This window comes from Erinaceus europaeus, chromosome 3 (assembly GCF_950295315.1).
Source record: "Erinaceus europaeus chromosome 3, mEriEur2.1, whole genome shotgun sequence".
Taxonomy (NCBI): Eukaryota; Metazoa; Chordata; class Mammalia; order Eulipotyphla; family Erinaceidae; genus Erinaceus; species Erinaceus europaeus.
This window is the reverse complement of record NC_080164.1, coordinates 122,173,782-122,183,716: the sequence shown is the minus strand read 5'-3', so window position 1 is coordinate 122,183,716 and position 9,935 is coordinate 122,173,782. Positions and strand designations below refer to the sequence as shown.

General features: G+C 38.2%; 1 pseudogene; it reads right to left on the bottom strand.

Moving 5' to 3' along the window:
- Positions 1 to 8,496: 8,496 nt before the first annotated feature.
- On the bottom strand, positions 8,497 to 9,054 carry LOC103113950 (protein SET-like; annotated as a pseudogene).
- Between the last annotated feature and the right edge of the window lie 881 nt (positions 9,055 to 9,935).

Sequence of the window (9,935 nt, the reverse complement as noted above, 5' to 3'; positions counted from 1 at the left end):
AATATTTTGGCATCTATGTTCATCAGAGATATCGGTCTGTAGTTTTCCTTTTTGGTTCTGTCCCTATCAGCTTTTGGTATCAGGGTGATGTTGGCTTCATAGAAGGTGGAAGGGAGTATTCCTGTTTCTTCAATCTTATGGAAAAGCTTAAGAAGTATGGGTACTAACTGTTTCCTGAAAGTTTTGTAGAATTCATTTGGGAAGCCATCTGGTGCAGGACTTTTGTTGTTGGGGAGATTCTTAATATTGGTTTCAATTTCTTTGTCTGTGATAAGTGCATTTAGATTTTGTTGTTCTTCTTGGTTCAGTTTTGGAAGGGCATATGCTTCTAGGAATTGTTCCATTTCTTCCAGATTCTTAGCTTGGTGGCATATAGTTCTTTACAGAAGTTTCGCAGGATTCTCTGGATTTCTGTGGTGTCAGTTGTGATATCTCCTCCATCGTTTACAATTCTATTAATTTGAGTCTTTTGTCTTTTTTGTTTGGTGAGTCAGGCTAGGGGTTTGTCAATTTTGTTTAATCTTTCAAAGAACCAACATTTGGCTTCATTGATCTTTTGTATGGTTCTTTTATTTTCAATGTTATTTATTTCTGCTCTAACTTTAGTGATTTCTGTCCTTCTGGTTGCTTTAGGGTTCCTTTGTTCCTCTTCCTCTAAGTCCTTGAGGTGTGCAGTAAGGTCGTTCATTTGAGCTTCTTCTTGGTATTTAATATGTGATTGTATGACTATAAGTTTCCCTCTCATGACTGCTTTAGCTGTGTCCCAAATATTTTGATAGGTTGTGTCTTCATTTTCATTTGTTTGCAGGAACATTTGAATTTCCTGCTTGAGTGAGTGTCTGACCCAGTGGTTCTTAAGGAGTATGTTGTTTAGTTTCCAAATTCTGTGACTTTTAATAATTTTTTGTTTGCTGTTAAATGTTAGTTTTACTCAACTATGGTCTGAGAAGATACTTGGGATGATTTCAATGTTCTTGAATTTATTGATGCTGTCTTTGTGGCCTAACATGTGGTCTATCCTTGAGTATGTGTTATGTGGATTTGAAAAGAAGGCGTATTCCAGTTTTTTGGGGTGAAGGATTCTGAAAATGTCCAAGAGATCTAGTCTGTCAATCTCTTCATTCAATTCTCTTGTATCTTTGTTGGCTCTCTGCTTTGCTGATCTGTCTAAGTTTGAGGGTGGGGTATTGAAGTCTCCCACTATTATTGTATTACTATTGATGTATTTTTGAATTTCTTTCAGTAGGTGCTTAATGTATTTAGATGGTCCCTCATTGGGTATATAGATGTTAATAATTGTTAAGTCTTCTTGGCTGACTGATCCTCTAATCATTATGTAATGTCCTTGCCTATCTTTTATTACTTTATTTAATATAAAATCTATTGTGACTGAGATGAGAATGGCTGTTCCTGCCCTTTTTTGTGGTCCTTTAGCCTGTATGATAGTTTTCCATCATTTCACTTTAAGTCTGTGGTTATCTTGTTGTGACAGATGGAATTCTTGCAAGCAGCATATGGTTGGGTTATGTTTTCTGATCCATCCCCCAACTCTGTGCCTTTTGACGGGTGAGTTTAAGCCATTGACGTTTATTGATATTATGGATTTAATGTATTGTAGTGCCATTGTTCAAAATAAAAAATTTTCTTTGCTCTGATATATTGCCAGTATTATAGTGATGTTCTTGTTTATAAGAGGTCTTTTAGTACCTCTTTCAGGGCCAGTTTGGTGATGGTTGCCTCTTTTAACTGTTGTTTGTCTAAGAAGGTTTTGCTCCCTCCATCTAGTTTGAATGAAAGTCTAGCAGGATATATTATCCTTGGTTGAAACCCTTTTTCATTCAGGGCTCAATAGATATCTTGCCATTCCCTTCTGGCTTTTAGAGTTTGAGTGGAGAAGTCTGCAGATAATCTTATGGGTTTTCCCCTATATGTGACTTTTTGTTTCTCTCTTGCAGCCTTTAGGATCCTTTCTTTATCCTTACTTCTTCTCATTGTGACTATGATGTGTCTTGGTGTCTGCAGGTCAGGGTTGATTCTGTTTGGTACTCTCTGGGCCTCTTGAATCTTGATGTCCTTTCTGTTATTCAGGTCTGGGATGTTTTCTTCTATTATTTCCTCTAGAATGTTTGCTTCCTCTTTCTCTCTTTCTTCCTCTGGCAGGCCAATTATATGAATGTTACTTCTTTTGAGATCATCCCATATGTCTTTGTTGTTGTTTTCAGTGTCTCTCAATCTATTTTTAAGCTCTTTCACCTCTTTCTTTGTTTTCTGTAACTCATCCTCTTTGTGACTAATTCTGTTTTATGCTTCTGTTAGTCTGCTTTCCCTTGCCTCAGCTTCTTTCTTCATTACAGCTATTTCAGCTTTCAGTTCTCTAATTGCCTCAAGATAATCAGTATTTTCCTTGGGGGTCTCAACAGTTGTTTCCCTAATACTGCCATTCCTTTCCTCCAATGTTGTTTTCATTTCTGGGATTAATAAATTTATTGTTGCTTGCATACTTTTCTTATCTATGGTTACTTCTGGCTGATTTGTAGTTTCTTCTGGGCTCTTGTCTTCATTCATTGGAGTAGCAGTTTTATTTGTTTTTGATCTACCCGTTTGTTTTTTGATTTATGTGTTTCTTTTTTATGCTCTGTTGTTCCTCAGTTGTTGTGTCTTTAGTACAAGCAACACTGTACTAAATACCTTTATGACAATTGCACTCACCAACCTCAGGAATTAGAGCAGCAACTGAAGCAAGTATTGAAGCAGTTTAATCACTACCAGTTAGCCAAACAATTTCTCCAGTCTGTGAAAAAATAGTAACCAAATCCCAGTGAAGAAGAAAGAGAAAAGAAAGAAGGGATAGCAAGAATAGACAATTATGCAAATCTACTATCCACTGTATATTCTAAGGGTAACAAGAGGGGAAGGGAACTAGAGCCGAGATACACACATAGAGAGTACAATCTGAGTCAGAAGAAACAACAGTTGAGACCCCCAAGGAAAATACTGATTATCTTGAGGCAATTAGATATCTGAAAGCTGAAATAGCTGTAATGAAGAAAGAAGCTGAGGCAAGGGAAAGCAGACTAACAGAAGCATATGTGCTTCTGTTATTGTATGACAAGATAAAAAAAAAAGAAAATAAAGAAAAAAGAGACAAGTGAGAGAAAAGGGAAAAGATAAGAAAAAGAGCTGTAATTAAAGAGCAGTGAAAGGAAAGGGTTTTTTTATTACTTTATTTTTAATTTAATTTAATTTAATTTTTTTAATTAACTAGGAGGAGGGAGGGGAGAGTCTGTAGAGGAGGTAGGAGTAAGGAGACAAGTTCCTCCCACAATAGATAAGATGCCCACTACCCTAACAATGAAAGATACCCTAAGAGTTAATTCTGATCAACCTAAAGGGGGGAAGATATATGCCTTTATATAATATTAATAATAAAATAGAGCAGGGTAAAAAAAAAATCCCTGTCCCAGATTACCTCAAACCTTGTGATCAGAGGCAGCTGATTAAGAATGAGAAAAAAAAAAAACAAAAAAACCTCAGGACTATACAAGGATAGCTGAAATAGACAGTTATGCAAATCTACTATCCACTGTATATTCTAGGGGTGGCTGAAGGAGGAAGGGAAGTTGAGCAGAGACATTCACAGTGAGAGTCCACACTGAGTCAGAATTCTTCCCGAAAATAATTCCCAAATGTGTATCAGTGAATTCAAAAAAGTACACTGTTTGGTGGTGTGGGGGCTGGGGCCTGTGGCTTTGGAAGCTGTAGGATTAAGGAAGAAAGGATGACAAGAATGAGAAAAAGAAAAAAAAATAGAGAGAAAAAAAGAAAAAGATAAGAAAAAGAACAGTCATAAAAGAGTGGTGAAAGGAAAGAGTTCTTTTTTTAAATTTATTTTTAATTATTTAATTAGCTATGCTGTGTGAGGTGGGGGGGGTTTTGGCTACTTAGAAAGAAAAAAGGCCAGAGGTTTCAGAAGGGTATAGACTTAGAATGAATTCCTGGTGGGACAGGAATTTGGTAAAGAGGGAAGCTCAGCAGGGAAGCCTGCTAGGAGCTGGTCCCCAGGGACTGGTTATGGGGGAGGGGGTGAAGGGAGAGGAGGTGTGCTTAATAATTAAAAAGAAAGATATTTTTTCCCCTTTTTTTCTACTCTATTTCTTAACCCAAATTAAGTTATAGTCACGTCCTTGGTGTCACTGCTAGGAGCCCTTATTGACTGGCCTACTAAAGACAGATAATCCTACCGTATCCAGAAGATGTGGTCAGAGCTCAAGCCACTAGCAGCTTCTCAGTCCACCATCTTCTGGGAACCCCAATATACTCATTTTCAAAAGGTGACTTTTCTAAAGTTAGAAAGGTGTCTTAGGACAACTTGACTACTCAGTGGCCTTATTTTGATAATTTGATGTTTTTAAAAATAGGCTTATACAGATGCTTGCATTTAGCAATTGGGTTGGCAGACTATGTTTGGGATTTAGAAGCTGAAGATCCTCAAAAAGCTAAGTAAGTATTTAGAAATTCATAATTTCTACCCTTTTCTCTAAAATGTTTTATCACTTTAGAGATTCTTATATCATTCCAGAGTTATTTTGATGTACCTATTTAGTTTTTACCAAAGCACTGCTCAGCTCTGGCTTATGGTGGTGCTGGGGTTTGAACACTGGGGCCTGGAGCCTCGGGCATGAAAATATTTCAGATAACCACTATGCTGTCTCCCCAGCCCTACTTTTTTTTTTTTATTGCTTTTCAGCAGTATAGTGAAGGCAACTTAGTTCTCTATGTAAGTTACCCAGTACATCTTAAATTTAAAATATGGTTATTTTGCACAGAAGTCTTTGTGTGAAGTCTGTTTTGTTTTGAATGCCTTCCACATGAGGTGGAACATTGTTCACTGTCTCATTCACAGTTTTAAGTGAGTTAGATGTAAATGAATGAAACACGACAGCATTCTGCATGAATAGTATAACCTGTTGTCATGTTTTCTTCCTAGATGTACAACATTGTCTCATCATAAATGTGGTGCTGCTATTTGTCAAACTAGCTTTAGCAGAGACAGCAACATTCTCATAGCTATTTTTTGTGACAATAGCAGTATTTGGTGATGGGACCGACTTCGATAAAATACCTTTTCCTAATCAAAATTAGGGTGTGCTTTCTGTGTACAGGAGACCAATGTATCTTGCTATTAAAGGCACTTAGAGCCATTAAAGTTGGGTATCAGCATTCAATCAAGGTGAGCTGAATGTAGTGATGTTTACACTGTTCACATTCTTTGTACTGTCTCCTGCTCAGACTCTACTGCTTTTAATAAAATTTTATTTTTGTAAAATTGTGTTGCTTCATTGTGATGAAAAGAACGGTTGAAAGCAATAAATGTATGCCTTACCTTTTTGTAATGATATTTATTTTTGTAGTTCTTTTTCCTGGAAAAAGAATTGCAATGTAGTAAAGTATAAGCTCCATATAGGACATAAATTGTGGTTCTTCCAGGCCAAATAAAGGTTGGATTATTTACTTCTAAACAAAACAAAAGAAACAAAAAAAATGAGATTCTGCTGCCGCCATCTGTTGACCTTGGATAATTATCTTAGAATTTGTTCCAGTTTCCTTATGTATGGAACAGGGATAATAAGCTTCATAGGGTTATTGTACCAATCCAGTCAGTTAACACATGTAAAGTAACTGGAATGCAGCCTACACTAAACCGTAAATACATTTTTAAGTTTATTAAAAATTTTGGTTTTAAAATTTTGTCAGCATGGCTGCACTACTCTGACCTGACTTTCAAATAGACTCATCACCAAAGCTTCCTCCAATGCAGAGGGAGCTGGGATTGAACCTAGGTTCCAGGCATGTCAGAGCATCCCAGTATTAATCTATTTTATTTATTTACTTATTTATTTTAACCAGAGAACTGATCAGCTCTGACTTTAGGTAGTATGGGTGATTGAACCTGGGACTTTGGAGCCTGAGGCATAACCATTATGATCTTTGCATAACCATTATGCTATCTTCCCCCACCCACACCACACTATTAAAGTGAGATATTTTAATGGCCTGCAAATTATATATATATGTATATATAATTTTTATTAGTGTTCCCTGAGGAATAAACTCTGGGCTGTGAGCATACTGAGCAAACTCCCAAGCCCATTTTTTCTTTCCATTTATCTAGAGAGACACCTAGCACCATGCTACCATTCATGGAGCTCTCCCCCCACTCCTCCCACTCTCTTGTGCTCTCTGGTACTCCTGTTTCATACCTGGTTTGAACCCAGGTATGAAACCCAGGTATTGAACCCAGGTTTGAAAAGTCAGGTGATCACAAAATACAAAGACTGATTTTTTGACCAGTTTGTTTTAGGTTTATGGCCCTTATTTATATAACAACGACCATGATAATACATCATCTTGCACATTTATTTTTTCCTTTTTGAAAATTGTGATTAGTAGTGGTTTACAAAATTGAATGCACCCTCCCACCTCCCAAAGAAAATCACTATAGGTGATTGTCACTTACCTATAGTGGCAGAGCTTGGCACATGCCCTGGAAGTACTGGTCCTCAGGGCGGGTCGCTAGTTGTGAGGGAGATTAGAGGTCATATGCTGGGTGGCATAACGTTTTAAATAAGGTCGTTGTGCACCTGAGAGGTGATGTTGGACTCTCATGCAAGAAGTTTTGAGTTCAAGCCTTGGCATCTCATGCCACAGTGATGCTCTGGTTCTCTCTCTATCTCCCTCTCCTCTTCCATAACCTCTGTCTTACTAATAAATAAATAATTTAGGTTTTCAGAAAAAGTACAGAAATTGAGTTCATTTCCATTTAACATCCTCCAAGAATAATGCTTCTTTTAAAGTAATGATATGAAATCAAGAGTATATGTTATGTGTGAGCATGTGTATTCGTAGCCTCTGGTATACTATCAGGATCTGTTGAACCATTTAGACATTTTTTTCCTTTTTTTTTTAAGGGAAGATACCAGTATTTTAGGAACTTTTATGCAAGGAGACTCAGTAATACAGTGTCTGCTTTTTTTTCTTTCTTTTGATTTATTTTAGTTTTCTTGTATTTTATAGGACAGAGAGAAATTCTGAGGGGGGAATAAAGACACCTGCATTACTGCCTTACTACTCCTGAAGCTTCCCCCCTCCTGCACCCCTTGCAGTTGGGGCTGAGATCTTGAACCTGGGTCCTTGTGCATGGTCATGTGTAATCCAAGTGTGCCACCACCCTGCCCTTGATGTGTACATTTTTTAAGATTTTTTAAAATATCTATTCATTTTCCCTTTTTGTTGCCCTTGTTGTTTTTATTGTTGTAGTTATTATTGTTGTTGTTATTGGTGTCATCATTTGGATAGAACAGAGGGAAATAGAGAGAGGAGTGGGAGACAGAGAGAGGGAGAGCAGATAGACACCTGCAGACCTGCTTCACCGCTTGTGAAGCGACTCCCCTACAGGTGGGGAGCCGGGGCTTGAACCTGGATCCTTATACCAGTCCTTGTGCTTTGCGCCATGTACACTTAACCCGCGGCACTACCCCTGACTCCCAATGTGTGCATTTCTTAACCTGCACTGAAAGTGTTAGTTGTCATGGGCCAAGAAGCTCTGTTGATAGAAATGCGGTTGGTAGCAGGTTCTGAATCTATTGTGACTTTCAGTTTGACTGAGAAGATTATTTGTAACACTTGGATTCTGAAAAGGAATTTTATGATTTTCTTTTCCAGTTAATGGTAGTTAAACTCTGGTAAAGCTCATTGTCTATGATACTCCCACAGCTCAAAGTTTGATGATATTGCATTTTTATTTTTACATCTACACTCACTTCTTTACTATTTCATTTATTTATTTGTTGGATAAAGACAGAAATTGAGAGGGAAGGGGGAGTTAGAGAAGAGAGGGAAGGAACATCTGCAGCACTAACATCTGCAGCACTAACATCTGCAGCAGTAGCATCAGCAGCACTGCTTCATCACTCATGATGCTTCCCTCCCTGCAGCAGCTAGGGATCAGAGGCTTGAACCCAGTGTTATATGCACTCTACTGGTGTGTCACCACCTAGCTCCTGAATTACATTTTCAGACTGAAAATAGACTGGAATAGTCAGACTGGAATAGTCTGGGAATGATGATTCAAAACTAGGATGAGGGCCAGGCGCTAGCGCACCGGGTTAAGTGCACATAGTGTGGAGCACAAGGACCTGCACAATGATCCCAGTTCAGTTCCCTGCAGGGGGGGGGGGTTATTTTGCAAGCCGTGAACCAGGTCTGCAGATGTCTGTTTTTCTCTCCTCCTCTCTAACTTCCCCTCCTCTCAATTTTTCTCTGTCCTGTCTAACAGCAGTCATAACAAGAATAACAGCAGCAACAATGGACAAAAGATGGCCACCAGGAGCAGTCAATTTGTAGTGTCAGCACTGAGCCCCAGCTATAACCCTGGAGGCAAAAATAAAAACTAGCAAACAAAAACTGGCAAGGTGCCTGCTTTGATATAGGATCCTCTCAGAGTGTATTTGGCCAGATACCATCTTTAATGACCTCTCCTAACTCACCTGCATCTGCACCAGAATGGTCAGTAAACCAGGTGAAGAAGCTCTCTGGTTCCTCATGCTGTCTCTTCCTGTTGGTTTGATTTTGTGTTTGACTTGAACATTTGATCAAATCCTTTCCAGATTTCCATTTGATTTCAGTGGATACTTCAAAAAGAAGGATCACCACTCTTATTCAGATAAAATTCTTTGGAGAGAACTTTATTTTCAAAGTAAGGATCTTCAACAAAATAAAAGTCTATTCTGTTACCTGATTTACTATCTTCAAATTCTGTCACTTCAACTCTTGTCAAGTAATGCAGCACCTCTTCATCCTCTTCCCCAAGCAGTGTAGACACTTGTGGTGGTTGACAAATGTTACCCCTAAATTTGGGATATTGGCCATCAATTCTGATCTCTTCTGAAAAAATGGTTGGCAAACTTTGTTATATTTCTGTTCTACCTTCAAAATCGTCAGTACCCAGAAAGCATCTTGGTAAATAAGCAACAGGAAGCAATGGAATATATCCATGAAGTACAGAATGAAATAGACTTAACGAACAAGCCAGCTAGGAGGTTTCTAGAATTTTCTATCTCATCTTAACTCTAATCCCTGAGATTCTCAACTAAGACTCTTTGCTGACTCTCTACTACTTAAAAGAGTCAAAGTTCAGATGTCTGCCGGGTAAGGAGGATGGCCTAGGTAGGCAAAAGAAATGCATCAAATGAGCTGAATGTACCATGTTCCATTATATATATCCTGAGTTGTAGTTTTAAACTGAGCTATGCGGCTTAATAGAAAATAGTAGGGTCCTCATGTCTGTGGCTCATGTGACTTTGTTTGAAGCATATGGAGAAATCCAAAGTTGTTTTTTGTTTGTTTGTTTGTTTTTTAAGTGCTAGAGATACCCAGCAGTTGTCAGACAACCTTTTGAGGACTGGTTCTTCGATTTAGAGATTTTCTTTGTTATCTTAAGTTGCTATTTATGCAATCTTCTTTCATTCTCCCCTATCCCCCCTATTTCTCTCTCTCTCCCTCTCTCTCTATCTCTCCCCCTGTCTGCCAAGACTGAACCTGACACCTCAAAGCATCAGACACAAAAAAGAATTTTGCATAACCACTTATGCTATTTCTCTGGTCCATTATGCATTATATTAAGCAATTAGCACTGTTGGTGTAGAGTCCTGGAGGTGGTGTAGGTGGAAAAGTGTTTTACCAATATTTTCCTCTAAGTATTTGATTGTTTCTGGTCTAACATCCAGGTCTTTGGTCCATTTGGAGTTGATTTTTGTTTCTTGTGAGATAAAGTGGTTCAATTTCATTCTTCTGCATGTTACAACCCAGTTTTCCCAGCACCATTTATTGAAGAGAGCCTCCTTCTTCCATTTAATCCGTTGGGCCCCCTTATCAAA